The sequence below is a fragment of the Chiloscyllium punctatum genome, chromosome 14 (genome assembly GCF_047496795.1).
Source record: "Chiloscyllium punctatum isolate Juve2018m chromosome 14, sChiPun1.3, whole genome shotgun sequence".
NCBI lineage: Eukaryota > Metazoa > Chordata > Chondrichthyes > Orectolobiformes > Hemiscylliidae > Chiloscyllium > Chiloscyllium punctatum.
In genome coordinates this window covers 64,578,178-64,593,374 of record NC_092752.1, presented here as the reverse complement: position 1 = coordinate 64,593,374, position 15,197 = coordinate 64,578,178, and positions in this window count along the sequence as shown.

The following is a 15,197-nucleotide window of genomic DNA, read 5'->3' as shown; positions in this document are numbered from 1 at the left end:
AGCTGGATGCATATTATCTCTTGCCAGGGAGACTAAAGCTAGAGAAAATATTTGAAGAAAAAGATGTATTGATATTAACACACATACTATGGAGACACCTACCAATATTTACAAATTACACAGACACGTGTAAGTATGTCATCAAATTATGAAATGGGGACATTTTTTGAGATTGAATGGAATTGTGTCCAACAAGAGCAATGATGCTCCTACATATAATCCAAAATCAGGTTTTCCAGAGAATGTTCCAGGAGAGCACACATAGTCCAGTTTGGTGTTCAGTTGATATTATTGTATGTTTCAACACAGAGAGGGAGAAAATTGTTCCCTGCCTGAGAAGCAACAGCCGATTGATCCCTTTCTCTTACTTTGTTCCACAAGATAGCAAAGTGTCAGTCTATAAAATCCCTGAGTTATCTTTGCCACTTGTGGTGGATTCCTGGTGAGGATTCATTGGAAACTCTCATATGCCCGAAACAAAGGGAATTCAGCCAAATCCAACTGTTCCAGAAAGAAATCCCACAACCAATAGCTTATTTGAACAGAATAACTTCAAAGGCAGAATAACATTTGGAACACTCTGTCATTTTACTAATTGATATGAGTTCAACGTTCTGTGTCTTACATTTTTTTTCTAGAAAATGACCTACTCTGAGACCGATATCATTGGCCACATCATTAAACATTTAAGATTGGTGTAACCAGTGGAGGTGTGAGACGGAAAAGGAAACAGTGACCCTCCAACATTGGCTAGAACACAAATGAGAAATTTTCAAAGGGCTGTCCAAGTGGAAATTCCCTCCCCAGACGTTTGTGGTGCCTGGATGTTTACATTTATTCAAAGTTATATTTGTTGACATTTGACAGAAAAGTGAATGTAGAAAATGGTATACAGACAGAACAATGCTGGGGAGATCACAATCACATGACCCATAATCTTTGTGCATGGTGGAGCGGTGACAAAGTGTCTAATGGCACACTCCTGCTGCTCAGTCGGATGTTCCTATGTTCCATCCAACCACTCACAGCTCCTGCAAGGAGCAGTTGGAGGCCACTTGCTCCAAATACCTGATCCACATTAACACAGCATCTCATTCAGTCCCTCAAGACTGTCACACACACACGGTTTAGTGTGGGTTGGAAAATGCTATTTGGAAATCCAGGCTGGGTTCGAAAGACGCCTCTGGTCTCTTTGCAGAGTGTCTCCTCACTGCAATTTGTGCTTTATTTGTTGGTCATAATACAGGCCCAGATTCACTGTGAATACAACCCTCATATCTCACCCAGAGATGACTCACAAAATACTTTGCTCTGTCTGATTGCAACGTTCAATAACAGAACGTTTAGGAAAATTACAACCATTAACTTTGTAATTACAGATTATGAGGACATAAGAAACGGACTCAGCTAATTCGGACGATCAAGACATTGTCTACCATCATGGCTTATCTACTATTGGCATCAACTCCTTTATAATACTCAATTCTTCACATCCCTTAGCTGTCTGACAGCTCAAAAATCCATCTCCCTCCTCCTTAAAGACTTTCAGTGATGTAGATCCCATAACTCGCTAGCCCAGACAATTCCTGACATTGATTACCCGCTGTGAGAGGAAAACATTCCCTACACATACATCGTCACCTAATTGATATAAACGAGAGGTGAACACAGGGGCTCAGCAAACAGTGAATGGCTTTGATATCAAGTGAGTATTTGACTGAGGATGGCATCAGGACCACCCACTTATTTGAGCTGATTGGAAATCAGGTATAACCTCCCATTTGTCTGGGTCTTTCAGAGCACAGAGAAAGATGCTTGTGGTCGGTGGCCAACAGTCCTCACAGTTCCGGGACATGTCTGCAGGAGATCCTCAGGTTAGCCTCCTCAGCACAAACATCCTCAACTGCTATATCAATATCTTTCCCCATCATAAGATCTGAAGTAAGGATGATGACTGAAGATCACACAATATTCAGAGATTTTGTGCCCCCTCAACTCCTGAACCATCTTGTGTGCATGTGCGGCAAGACCTGGACAGTATTCCGTTTCTGCTGGTAAAGTGTCGTTAACATTCATGTAACAGCGCTGCCAGACCCTGCACATTTCCACAGTTAATAGAGGAGCTCAATCAGCATCCCAGGCTGGTTGCCCACTGATATGTGGAAGCCATTGAGCCCGTGGAAACTCATGAACAAGAAGAGGGACAGTCCATTCCATCCACCTGCCTATTCTACAGGAATAAGAGGGGTCTGGTCAGTACATCGAGCTGTTAAACAGGAACAGGCAGAGCCGAATCAGACCCTTAAACCTGTTTCATGAGACCAGGAGGAGGCTATTCAGCCCCACGAGATAGTTATACAGAAACAGGAGGGCGTCATTGATACTCTAACATTACAAACCAATGAAACAGAGACTGCATTGATAGGGAGTTCCTTGGTGTTAATTATGGTTCCATTGTGTGTAGAACGTGTGCTACCTTAACATGGTTTGCTGGCAGTGATAAGGGAAACCAAATATTTTGTGTAAAGTCTCAAGGAGGCATCTTCTACCTCCGAGAAGACACTCCCATGTGCTCTATGTAGGTCAGAAGCTGCTGGGAAGTGTTAACTCTTTTATAATGAAGGTACTGTTGCTGCTGTCGGGAATATGGATGGTATTATGTTCATTGCAGGATCACGCACCAATTGAACTGCATTAACGTTGGGAGAGGTTTTTTTTCAAAAGCCTGAACCTCTCTCTCTCTGTTTCTGAATCGAAATAGGGAGTGGGTGTGGTTGGGTGGAACGTTCTCAGAGGCTCTTAAACTATCGAGAACCATTTAACCCGATTGAAAAAAAGACATGGAATTTATCACCTTAACAGTGTCTGTTTAGAACATCATAAGTGATTGTGCATCCCCTTAATGTTCAATGCAATCACCTTATTCTCTCACTGAGCTTCACTCACTGTTCATGTTGCCATCATCCCAGGGATTTGTCTGGTGAGACTTGAGAGAAATTCTTTCCACAGTACCCCAAATACTGCCTCAGCACACTCAGGGATGATCACAATAATCCTTTCCTCTCACTTAGACATCGCCGTTTCCTTTCTGTGTTATGAAACGCCATTATTTCTCTCTGCACTACGACTGACATGGAATTTATAAGTTCCTTATATCTGTACGTCAGCATCAATAAAGCCAGCACCAGAATTGCCTATGGGGATGTGCATAACACTCGGGGAGCATTTCAATGAGATCGAATACACCTAAAAGATGTAATGATCACCTACCTGAATAGAAACGAGCTGTACAAATACGGGAAACAGGTAGAGGATGGAAGCTACCATTACTTTTGTTCTTCTCTCACAGGATGTATGCAGTCCTGGTCAGGGCAGCATGTTACACCAATCTTAAATTGAGTGGCTGGTTCAGTTGTTCCACAGGACAGTAAAGAGTAAAACACATTGCTGGGAGGTTGTAGTGTTACAATTCAGGATAAATTCTCCTGCTTAATTAAAACCAGCAACACAGAAAAGATTTATCCAATGTGTGATGTTTCTAGAGTCTAAGAACTATTTAAAGTAAAAATTAACAACTTTATTTCTTAAAGTTTTACAGAGAATAATAATCGAACGAATATTTACAACTTCTTCCTCTAACCTACCTTTGACTTCCCCCCTCCACAATACGAGTCAGATAAGACTCCTCATTAAGATTTACAAAATAAAACTTCTTATCTCAAAACCAGGAAGCTTTAGGTTTTTCTCCATAGTCCTGTCTTCTTTTCTTCTGGGGAATTCTGCTTCACTAGTTACTAATCAATGAATATACTTTTAAGGGAACTATTTTTCAGGCAGTCTTTGCATGCTGGTAGCTTGGCAGCTCTGCTCTCAACTGTTCAATTTTCCACGGTCTTGTACCTCCAAACTATTGGATTGTGTCATTGGCTTTTAAGATTATCAATCTATTACATTCAAACTTGATTGGAAGTGGGTCATTTGAGGTATAATTTAAACTGTTTGGCTGAATTTGTTTTTGTCTCAAGACAATGAGCTAATCCAGTTGTTCGATCAAATGTTAAATTATATCTATTTTTCAGAAGACTTGGTGCTGTCAGGTAGTTTAAAGGTGCAGTACACCCACATGTTCATCACTGAAGTCACACGGAAACCTGATTAGGGAAGTTTGACACATTGACTTACCTAAAGGACTTCAGCCAAGTAGATGGACTTTTATAACAAATGATAATCGTTGCTTTTAAATTCCACCACTTTCCTTCATGAGATATCAACAGATTATTATTCTGTGGTTCTAGATTATGAGTCAATGACTTGACTACCATAAACTGTCTTCCTGTACATGTCAAACATCCCCAAGAGCAATTATTTAGTGATGGACATGTGATTAGAAGGCACTTGAAACTGTTGCATCCAGATTGAACAAAGGCAAAAATCATGGTTCATTCAGAAGTTGCACTGAGCCTGCAGACGAGACTGAGATATCATGATGGTGGTTTTGGACAGGATTGGTAAGTGGGGAGGACATGGAGATGTAAATCCATGAAGGACAAAATGGATTGTGGAGTTTGAGAACAATCTGTGTCCTTCTCGCTTATCAGTGAGTAATTTATAAATAGCAGTTTGATAGTTATAATTTATAAGGAAAGGATTTTTTGTTTGGAACTGAAGACATTGACTTGCACTTTCCACAATTTGTATATCATAATCAGAAATTGAGTTCAACCCAGTTTAGTAGATAAATATAATGACTTACTAGGAACACCAACTATCGCAAGGATGGGATAGTAACCACCTTGAATAATCCAAAGGATATACAGGATCCGTAACGCTAATGATATCCAAAGCCACGAAAGCCAGTAAAGACCCGAGGATAAACTTCTGTCCATTGTTGGAATATTCCAGTCTAATGTTCTCACATTCTGATACATTGCTGTACCATTCCAGTCAAATGTTCTCAGATACTGATCCATTGTTGGAGCATTCCAATCCATGGTCCTCAGATTATGAATCATTATTGTAACGTTCCTGTCTAATGTTCTCAGACTCTGATCTCTCCTCCCCCTCTCTCTCACAAGCTGCTGATCCCTGTTAGTGCTGTCAGTGATGCTCCTACTCTCGCAATGTGATAGCACATTGAACAGAGCCCATTTATATTTCAACCATGGAAACTCTCCACTGCCATAATTAGGATCCACTGAGATTGATATTAATCACAGTCGCTGAACAAATAGCTCCAGTTAACCCCTTTGAATTCAATAATGATTTTATTAAAATTCAAAAGAACTTTTAAAGTTTACACATTTGGCATGGGATATGTGTGGGGAGTGAACAGGATGAAATATTTGAGATGGTAGATTGATCGTATGTAATCATTCAATCTGCCTTAGATATGACAGTAATGTCAAAGGATTGTCAGAACTTAAACAAGTTTCTCGGATTATAAATCGAAATATACTGTCTGTAACTACTGATCAGTGATTATAATGTCAGTAAAATATGTAGAGAACTTTTCTAGTCCATAATCTGACAGAAAATTGCTTATGACAACATGAGTGATAACAGACAAATGGCATGGATATGTTAACAGAGAATATGATGTGACACACAATTCAGATGGTTATTCAAGGATCAGAGAGGGCAGGTAAGGGTCCTGCTGTTAATGCTATCGATGTCAATCAACTGTATTGAAGTAAATTTCACTGGATTTCAATTGCAGTGTGATTATGATATCGGGGCATGGCTGCTGAGAGTGGAGGGAGTGAACATGATGTTTCCCAGCCATCAGTATTGGAATTTTATTCTTCATAAATCATATGAAACTCAAATTCAAGGGTACATCTCCAATGAGGAATGAGGAGAGCTAATATTAACCACACAACCAGAAGACATTGGAGCAAACATTTGGCCATTAGACCCATTAAGCCTGCTCCACCATTCCATGATGGCTGTTAAGCTTCTCAACCCCATTCTCACACTTTCTACCTGTAACCCTTGATCACCTTTACAGTCAAGAACCTATCTGTCTCACTCCTAAATATACTCACTGACCTGGACTCGACAGCCCTCTGTAGCAGTGAATTCCATAGATTCACCGCTGTCTGGCTGAAGAGGTTTGTCCTTATCTTTGTTCGAAAAGATCTTCTCTTTCCACTGTCCGCTCGGGTACTAGTCTCTCCTACATTGGATACATCTTCCCAAAATCCCCTCTCTCCCAGGTCATTTAGTATTCTGTAAGTTTCAATTAGACCTCCTAACATCCTTCTGAATTCTACCAAATACAGACCCAGAGCCCTCAATTTTTTTATATATGATAAGCTTTTATTTCCTGGCACCATTCTCGTGAATCTCTTTGGAAAACGCTCCAGGACCAGTGCATCCTTCCTGAGATATGGGACGCAAAACTGCGCACAATAATCCAAATGTGGCATGACCAAAGCCTTGTAGAGCCTTCGAAGTACATCCCTGCTTTTATATTTAAGCCTTCTTGAAATAAATACCATCATTGTATTTGCCTGCCTAACTAGTGACAACCTGCAAGTTTACCTTTCAAGACTCCTGGACTAAACTCCCTAGTCTTTTTCCCCTTCAGAGTTCTGAATTTGCTCGCTATTTCGAAAATAGTCCATGCCTCTATTCATCCTGGAAAAATGCTTTCCCACACTTTCCCACATTGTACTCCATCTACCACTTCTTTGCTCACTCTCCAAACCTGTGAACGTCCTTCAGCAGGTGAAAGTGAGGACCACAGATGCTGGAGATCGGAGTCAAAAAGTGGGGTCATAGACAAGTACAGCCTGTCAGGCAGCATCCGAGGAGCAGGAGATTCGACTTTTCAGGCATAAAGCCTTCATCAGGAATGTGGGGTGGGTGGAAGAGAGCGGAGAGATAAATGGTGGGGGGGGGGGGGGGGGGTGTAGCTGGTGCTGGGAGGAATGTAGCTTGGAAGGCGACAGCGAGATGAAGGTGGGTGATGACAGTGATAGGTCAGAGTGGAAGGTGGATTTGATACTTGGGAAGGTGGATGGACAGGTAGGACAGTTCAAGAGGGTGGTGCTGAGTTGGAGGGTTAGATCTGGGATAGGATGGAGGAAGAGGAGATAAGGAAACTGGTGAAATTGTCCTTGATACCGTGTGTTTGGAGGGTCCCAAGGCAGAAGATGATGCGTTCTTCCTCCAGAAGCCAGGTGGCTAGAATTTGGCAGTGGAGGAGGCCAAATGCTTGCAGGGCTTTGGCGGAGTGGGAGGGGGAGTTGAAGTATTCGGCCACAGGGAAGTGGGGTTGTTGGGTTTCTGTGTCCAAGAGTGTTCCCTGAACCGTTCTGTAAGTTGACATCCTGTCTCGCTAATATATAGGAGACAGGAGCAAAGGACTGACTAGAAGAGGTGTTTGGATGCACAGGACGTTCTCTGCCTGATGTGGTAGGATCCTTTGGGGCCTTGGGTGGAGGTGAGGAGGGAGGTGTTGGCACAGGTTTCATATCTCTTGCAGTGTCAAGGGATGGTGTTGGGAGTGGAAGGTGGCTTGGTGGGGGCGTGTGGACCTAACGAGGGAGTTGTGATGGAATGGTTTCAGCAGTATGATGATAGGGGTAGGGAGCGAAGTATATCTCTGGTATTGGGGTCTGACTGTTGGTGGCAGAAATGGCGGAGGATGATGCGTTGTATCCTGAGTTTGGTGGGATGGAAGGCGAGCACCAGAGAGGTTCTAACTTGTTGTGATTGGAAGGGTGGAGTGCAAGGGCAGAGGTGTGGGAAGTTGAGGAGATGCAGGAAACCACCCTCCTGCAGCCTCTTCAATGCTACCTGTCCCTCTGTCTATCTTTGCACAGTTTGAAAGCTTAGCCAGAATGCCCTCAGTTCCTTCATATAGATAATGAATGCACAAAGTAAAAAGTTGTGGTCCCAACACTGAGTTTTGTGGAACACCACTTGTCACTGGTTGCCATCCTGTGAATAGCACTTTTATCCCCACTCTATGCTTTCTCTCAGGCAGCCAAACTTCTATCCATGCAAGCACCTTGCCTCTAATACCATGGGCCCTACCTTTCTCAATAGCCTCGTGCATGGCACTTTGTCAAAGGAATCTTGAGTGCAGATGGTTAACATCTATTGGTTCTCCTTGATCTAATCTGCTCATTACTCCCTCACTGTTTTCTAGCCGGTTTGGCAGGACTCATCTCCCCTTGATGAAACCATGCTGGCTCTGTCCTATTTTACCAAACACCTCCAAGTATCAGAAATCCCATCCTTCACGATGGATTCCAGGATGTTACCCACAACCAAGGTTAGGCTAATCAGTCTGCAGTGTTCCATCTTCTACCTAACTCCCTTATTAAACGATGTGTCATGTTAGCAATTATACAGCCACTTTGCCGTTTCCTGATTTTAGTCATTCCTGAATGATTACCACTTACGCTTGCACTAACTCTTCAGCTATCTCCCTTACAAGGCTGGGGTGTAGTCCAACTGGTCCAGATGAGCTATCCACATTCAGACCATTCCGTTTTCTAACATGCTCTTCTTGGTGATGACCACCATATTCAGGACTGCCCTCTCACTCTCGTCAATTCTTGAGAAATTACATGTGTCTTCCACCGTGAAGACTGATGCAAAGTTCCTCAGCCATTTCTTTGTTTCCCACTACCGTCTCTCCAGCATCATTTTTCAGTGGTGCATGTTCACTTTTACCTCTCTTTTGCACTTTATATATCTAAAGAATCTCTTAAAGTTTCCTTTATATTAATGGTTAGCTTGCCCCCTTAATTAATCTTCTCCCTTTTATTTATTTTTCCGTGCCTTCTGTTGGCCCCATTCTCCAGTTTCCCTTTGCCCTTCACATTGCTTGCGCTTTTACTTATACGAAATCCCTGACTTCTCTCGTCAGCCCTGGTTGCCTCATCCTCCCTGTACCATACCTTTATTGCTCAGCATGTATTTCTGCAGTGTCTCCTGAATTAATCTTGGAATTTTCTGCCATTACTGTTCCGCTGTCTTTCCTGCTAGACCTCTGTCCCGGTCAATTCTACCCAGTTACTCCCTTGTGCCTCTCCAGTTGCCTTTATACAACTGAAACACTGTTAACTCTGATTCTACTTTCTCTCTCTCAAATTGCAGAATAAATTGAACAATGCTCTAATCACCGCTTCTGAAGCTATCTTTCACCTTAAGCTCCCTTATCTAGCCTGCGTCATTAAATCCAGTGTCATCTGTTCCAGAGTGGGCTCCACCACATGATGCTCCAAAAAGCCATCCCATAGACATTCCTCAAATTCCTTTTCTTGCGATCCACTCCCAACCTGGTTTCCCATTACACTTGCATATTGAAATCCCCCTATGATCTCGGTAACTTTGTCTTTCCAACAGATCTTTTCTATCTCCTGGTTTATCTTGTACCCCAGCTCCTGACTACTCTTTGGAGGCCTGTGCAAGCCTCCAACTGTGGTTGTCTTACCTTTGTGATTCCTCAATTCTACCCAGGCAGATTCTACACCATCTGACTTTACTTCCTTTCTTACTATTGATTTAATTTCATTTCTTATTAATAATATAAACCCACTCCCTCTGCTACCTATCTTTTCGATAGGATATATGTCCTTGAATATCCTGATCCCCTTGCAACCACTTCTCTGTGATGCCCATCACGTCATACCTACCAATTTCAATCTGTGCCACAAGCTCATTTACTCTATTCCTTATACTGTGTGCATTCAGATATAACCCCTTCAATCTTGTATTAACGGTTCCTCTTCTCATTGTATTTGTTTGTCCGGTGTGCTTGAAGTCTGATTGCTTACACTTTCCATATACTCTGTCTTATTTGCGTCTGTGCTGGAGATTTTAATAACCTCTCCTGAGCACTGTGCATTTACCTCCTCTTTTCTAATGAAACCCTATAACGGACTCCCCACCCTGCCAACACACATACACCTAATCAGTTTAGAGCACTGTCTACAGCCTTAGTTAGGATTCAATCGGACTCTGGTCCCAACACAAAATAAAGGGACAAAAAACAAGCTTTTCTGTACATATCAAAACATGAAAACTACAAAGATGCAAGATTGTTAAAATACACTTACGATGTGGAGTTATATGAATTGAAATGTGAATTTAAAATCCACGGACGAGGTTTTCAACCTTTATCAGTCATTATTTGACACACAGCTGAGATGTTGATCTCCCCCCTGTCAGTGATCCCCCTCATTGAGAATCTCTCGCCCTGTCTCTCACACCGTGTCTAGAGGAACTACAAGTTCCTGTTGGCACAGAATATTTAAATTAATTCACCTTCTGCCTGGACCTAATCTATTGTTCTTTTGGATCTTGTTCAGCGTCAGCAACCCGGTTCGGTGATATTATTGTCGATAAATGATCAGGGATGACAGCATAGTGCTCACAGGATACGGACCAGACAAAGGGCTTGCAGTCTGTGGGAGTTTCTAAATGAAATTTCTGTGTATTTCTCCTCATGCTGTCTTCTGATATAACTACACACTTGTCTGGCACCCCTTGTTCTCACTCACTCTGCCGCTCCATTTTCTCTCCATTCCTTTTGTCTCTCGTCACTTCCTTTTTTCTCTGTTAACTTTTTTCTCTCTCACGCACACACACACAGACACACACACATTCTGTTCTCTCTGTTGACAAATTGTGCTGTTGGAGAGCTCGTCGGTGTACAATGGGCTAAATGGCCTCCTTCAGTGCTCTATCAATTCTGAAGTTCTCTGACCCACAATAAGGACTTCAGGTGCCTGGAGAGACAAACTGATACTGCGAAGGACACAGTGCAGAATCATCCTTTATCTCTTCCTGTTGTCTGATATGCAGCGGCCTTGAAATATCAGTTCAAAAAAAAGATAGAAATTCGAGCAGTTTGGAGAACGTTCACGAGATGATTTTGCTGTCAGGATTTAACAAGCAGTTCCCTCTTACAAAATTCGATTTGCCTGATAGCAGCTCCTCGCAATTGACACGTCCTAGCTCTGCCTGATGCTGACGTAATTTGCCCTCCGCCAATTCAGTAGATTCCCATAAGGTCCTGACATATCCATGTTCATAGCTATCTTAAATCTGAAGGAACTGTGACTACAGTTTGTGAAATTATGTCCCACTGAAAGGTCAGTCACCTGTCTAGGCTCATTAGCCAATATGAGGTCCAGTATGGTTCTACCTCTCGTTGGACTATCCACATACTGCTGCAGGTAACAAATTCTGCCCCGTCTAAGCCCCTTGCTCTAATGGACTTCCAGTCATTATTGGGGATATTAAAGTCACTCACTATGACCACTCTGTTTTTAATACATCTTTCCTTAATCGACATACATATCTGTTCCTCAATCCTGCCGTGGCTGTTGGAGAGATTATAGTAACGCAGTGCTTACATCCATCTTATTTTTGAGCTTGACCCATATTGCTGCAGTGAATGTTCCCTCCTGTATGTCCTGTTCACGTGCAGATGTAGCAGTCTTCCTGATCAGTAAAACAACTCGTCCACCTCTTTTAGCTTCTTCTCTATCTCGCCTAAACCAATGAAACCCTGGATACTTTGAACAGCCAGTCCTTTCCCTCTCTCAACCAAGTCTCTGTAAAGCCGCAACATCATAGTCCCAAGTATGGATTCAGGCTCCCAGTTCATTTTCCTTACCCATAACAATTTTTGCATTGAAATAAACACACTTCAGCCAAACTCCATCAGATCCTGACCTGATATTTGGTTTGAGTTTCCCTGATGTAAATTCCTCCTCGTCTATTCTTTGGTAGCAGGAGATTACAAAGGACGGTCAGTAAAGCGGTAAATATGGTAAACAGATAATTTCAGTTTCCTCCCTTGTCCCTTCAATCTTTACATTGCATCCCACACTGTCCAATTCAAATAAACTGCTGGATGATTATTTTGCTTCAAACAACAGTCTCCAGCCTCTCACGGCACAATCTTCAACTTGCTCTGGAACATTGGATTGATAGTTTTCTGATCCCTCTCTCAACCAAATCTCTGGAAAATTTGTCTCATGGTTATATATATTCATCTGTCTTGCCTGTCATACTGCTTACATTAAAATCAGCATACTTCAGACTTCCAGACCCATTGTGTTCACTCTCCTCTGCCAGTTTGTTGTTTGTCTTAGCTTTTCTGGGATTAGTCTTCAACTGCTCTTCAGTCACTGTGCTTGTGGATACTGCTCTGGCTCCACCCTCCCTCCCCCACCACCACCACACTAGTTTAAAACCTCCTGAGTGACAATAGCAAACCTCCCTGCCAGGAGATTGCTGCCGGTTCACGTCCATCCCGTCCTTCTTGTGTATTTTATACTGACCCAGGATTCCCAATGACCCACATATCGGAGATTGCTGCCGGTTCACGTCTATCCCGTCCTTCTTGTGTATTTCATAATGACCCAGGATTCCCAATGACCCACATTGCTGCCAGTTAAGCTGCATCCCGTCCTTCTTGTGCCTATCTTACCGTCCCGGGAATCCCAATATTGCAAGTGCTGCCGACCCTACTAGCTCTTTGGCCATGTTTTTAACTATACTGCCTTCCCATTCCTAACCTCACTGGCACGTGGCATAATCTAGTCTCCCCAATATTTACATATGCTTTCAGCACAACTCCAGCAAGACCTTTACTTTAAAATGGATAGACTTGACAATAAAAACTTAAGTGTGATCTCATTAACCAAGAACGTGGCGCCCAACGAATCAGTCATAATAATCATAGGGTCTGATATCTGTTACCTCCACCAAACCTGTGTGACAAGATATACTTATGGAGCATCTATTTGCATATGGACGAGGATAAACAGAAATTAGTTTAAAAGACCTGAAAGTGTCATAACAGATGGGTGCCAGTCAGCCTGTTTACTCTGCTTTGCTGTTCAATTGGATTTTAGCTATTCTGTTCCTTTTAATGGCTGGGTCTTTACCCCGGATCCCTAGCGCGTCAGAATGTGCGCTCACTGCGTAGGGAGCATCCAGTGCCAGGCGATGGTGTATGGGGTATGGGGTGTGGGGTATCCTGGCGTGGCTCAATGACAGGCTGCATGCAGTGACAGGTGGACTCAGGTATTGAGAGAGACAGAGTAGGTAATCAGGGACATGCACTCACATAAGTATCTGGGCAAGATTCCCAAACACTCAGGAAGCCTGAGGACCAGAGCCACTTTTACAATACACCTGTCATATTTGCAGCAATTCTCCATCAAACACAAGCAAATATACTGTAGATGGCAGAAACCTGAAACAAACACTCAAACATACTGTGGAGAGAGAAAACAGGTAATTCTCCCAATGTAGAGATTGTAAAATCTCCAGAAAGACAGGGTCCAGAGATTGGAATTGAACCCGAGTCTCTAGCACTGTGAGGCAGCAGTGTTGTGTCACTACGCTATCCAATGATGGACAACAGGATTAGGACAGTTACATTAGTATATTTTCGACAGTTAGTTAACAGGAATGCTCTCACGCAGCCTATCTAAGATTGGGAAGCCTTTATACAGCAGCAGAGGACAATTCAAGAAGCAATAAAGTAATGAACACGAAACATGTAAGCCAGCTTGTTTTAGAAAATGAGATTGCAGGAGTTTTGTTAAGATATATAAAAAGGGAGAGTGAACATTGGACAACCAGAAATTGAGGCTGACTGCAGAGAAATGGAAAACAAAGAATTGGAGAATGACCTGAATAGGTACTTTCTGTCAATCCTCACAATGGTAGATACTATGAACATTCCAGAACTTAAAGTGAGTCAAGGGTGAGGAATGGATGTAGTGATCAGCGCTGAGGAGAAGATACTGGGGAAGCTGCAATGTTTGAAAATGGATAAATCACACAGACTGGAAGGATAACAACTAATGTTCTGAAGGAATTAGCGGAGGAGATTGTGAAACCATTGGTCGCGACTGTTCAGGAATAACTATCATCAGACAGAGTCCCAGAGAACTGGATAATGGACAATTTAAAATCTCTGTGTAAGAAGGAACAAAGGCAAAATACAGGAAATCATAGGGCAGTATAGCCTGGCATCGGTCATTATTAGGGATTTAGAATGCATTGCTAGCAATGACATTGCAGAGTACTTGGAGGTGCATGGTAAAATAGGGCTGAGTCAGCATGGCTTCATCAAGGAGTGGTCCCGCTGACAGGTCTGTCAGAATTCTATCAGAAGGTAATGAGCAGGTTTGACAAAGGGAGGATGTGATCTCATTTGCTAATAGGCAGTGTGTTAACTTTGAATCTGTGTTAAAATAACTCATGTTAATTTATTGGTTACAACTTGCATAAGCAGATGTACATAAACAAATAAAATTCCAGAGGAACAATTCAATAGTAGATAAATAAAGTAAGGATGGAGGGTCGGGTGATGTGTTGTTTCTACATGATGTGGGAGTGGTCGACCCCACTGTGGTTCCCAGTGACCATGTCTGGCGTAAATGTCGCATGCAAGAACAACTCTGGTTCTGAGTCGGTGAGCTGGAGTTTGAGCTTCAAACATTGCGAGGCATCAGGCAGGGCGAGAGTTCCCTGAATGCTGTGATTCAAGAGACAGTTACACTCCTTAGATCAACTGACTCAAATTCAGCCAGTGGTTAAAAAGCAGAGAGATTATCTATGATTGAGGCAGATAAAGGGATCCAGGACATAGAATTGCTGGAGGCTCAGCCGCTGTCCATGTCTAACAGGTTCAAGAGTTTTGTTCTATGTGTGGATGGGATGGGGACTGCAGGGAGGATGAGCTGAGTGGCCACAGCACCGAGTTCAGGAATGCTTTCCAGTGGGGCAAGAGTAAAGAAATGTTAATGTAATTGGGGATAGTATAATTAGTGGCATAGACACTGTTCTCTGTGACCCGGATTCAGAGTCCTGAATGCGGCGTTACCGACTGGGGTTTGGGTAAGGGATGTCTCATCTGGGCTGCAGGGGAACTTCGAGTGTGAGGGTAAACATTCATTGGTCATGGTCTGTGTCGGTACCAACAACAGAGATATAACTAGGACAGAGGTTCTGCTAAGGGATGCGAAGAGCTCGGAGCTAAATTAGAAAACAGAATCAAAAAGGAAATAATCTCTGGATTACGGCCTGAGCCATGAGCTAATTAGCACAGGGTTAGCAGGAAAATCCGTGGTTCAAAGTTTGGTGTGGGACAAATGGGTTTGTACCATGGGACATTGACACCAGACACTGGGGAAGGAGTGCACTGTTCT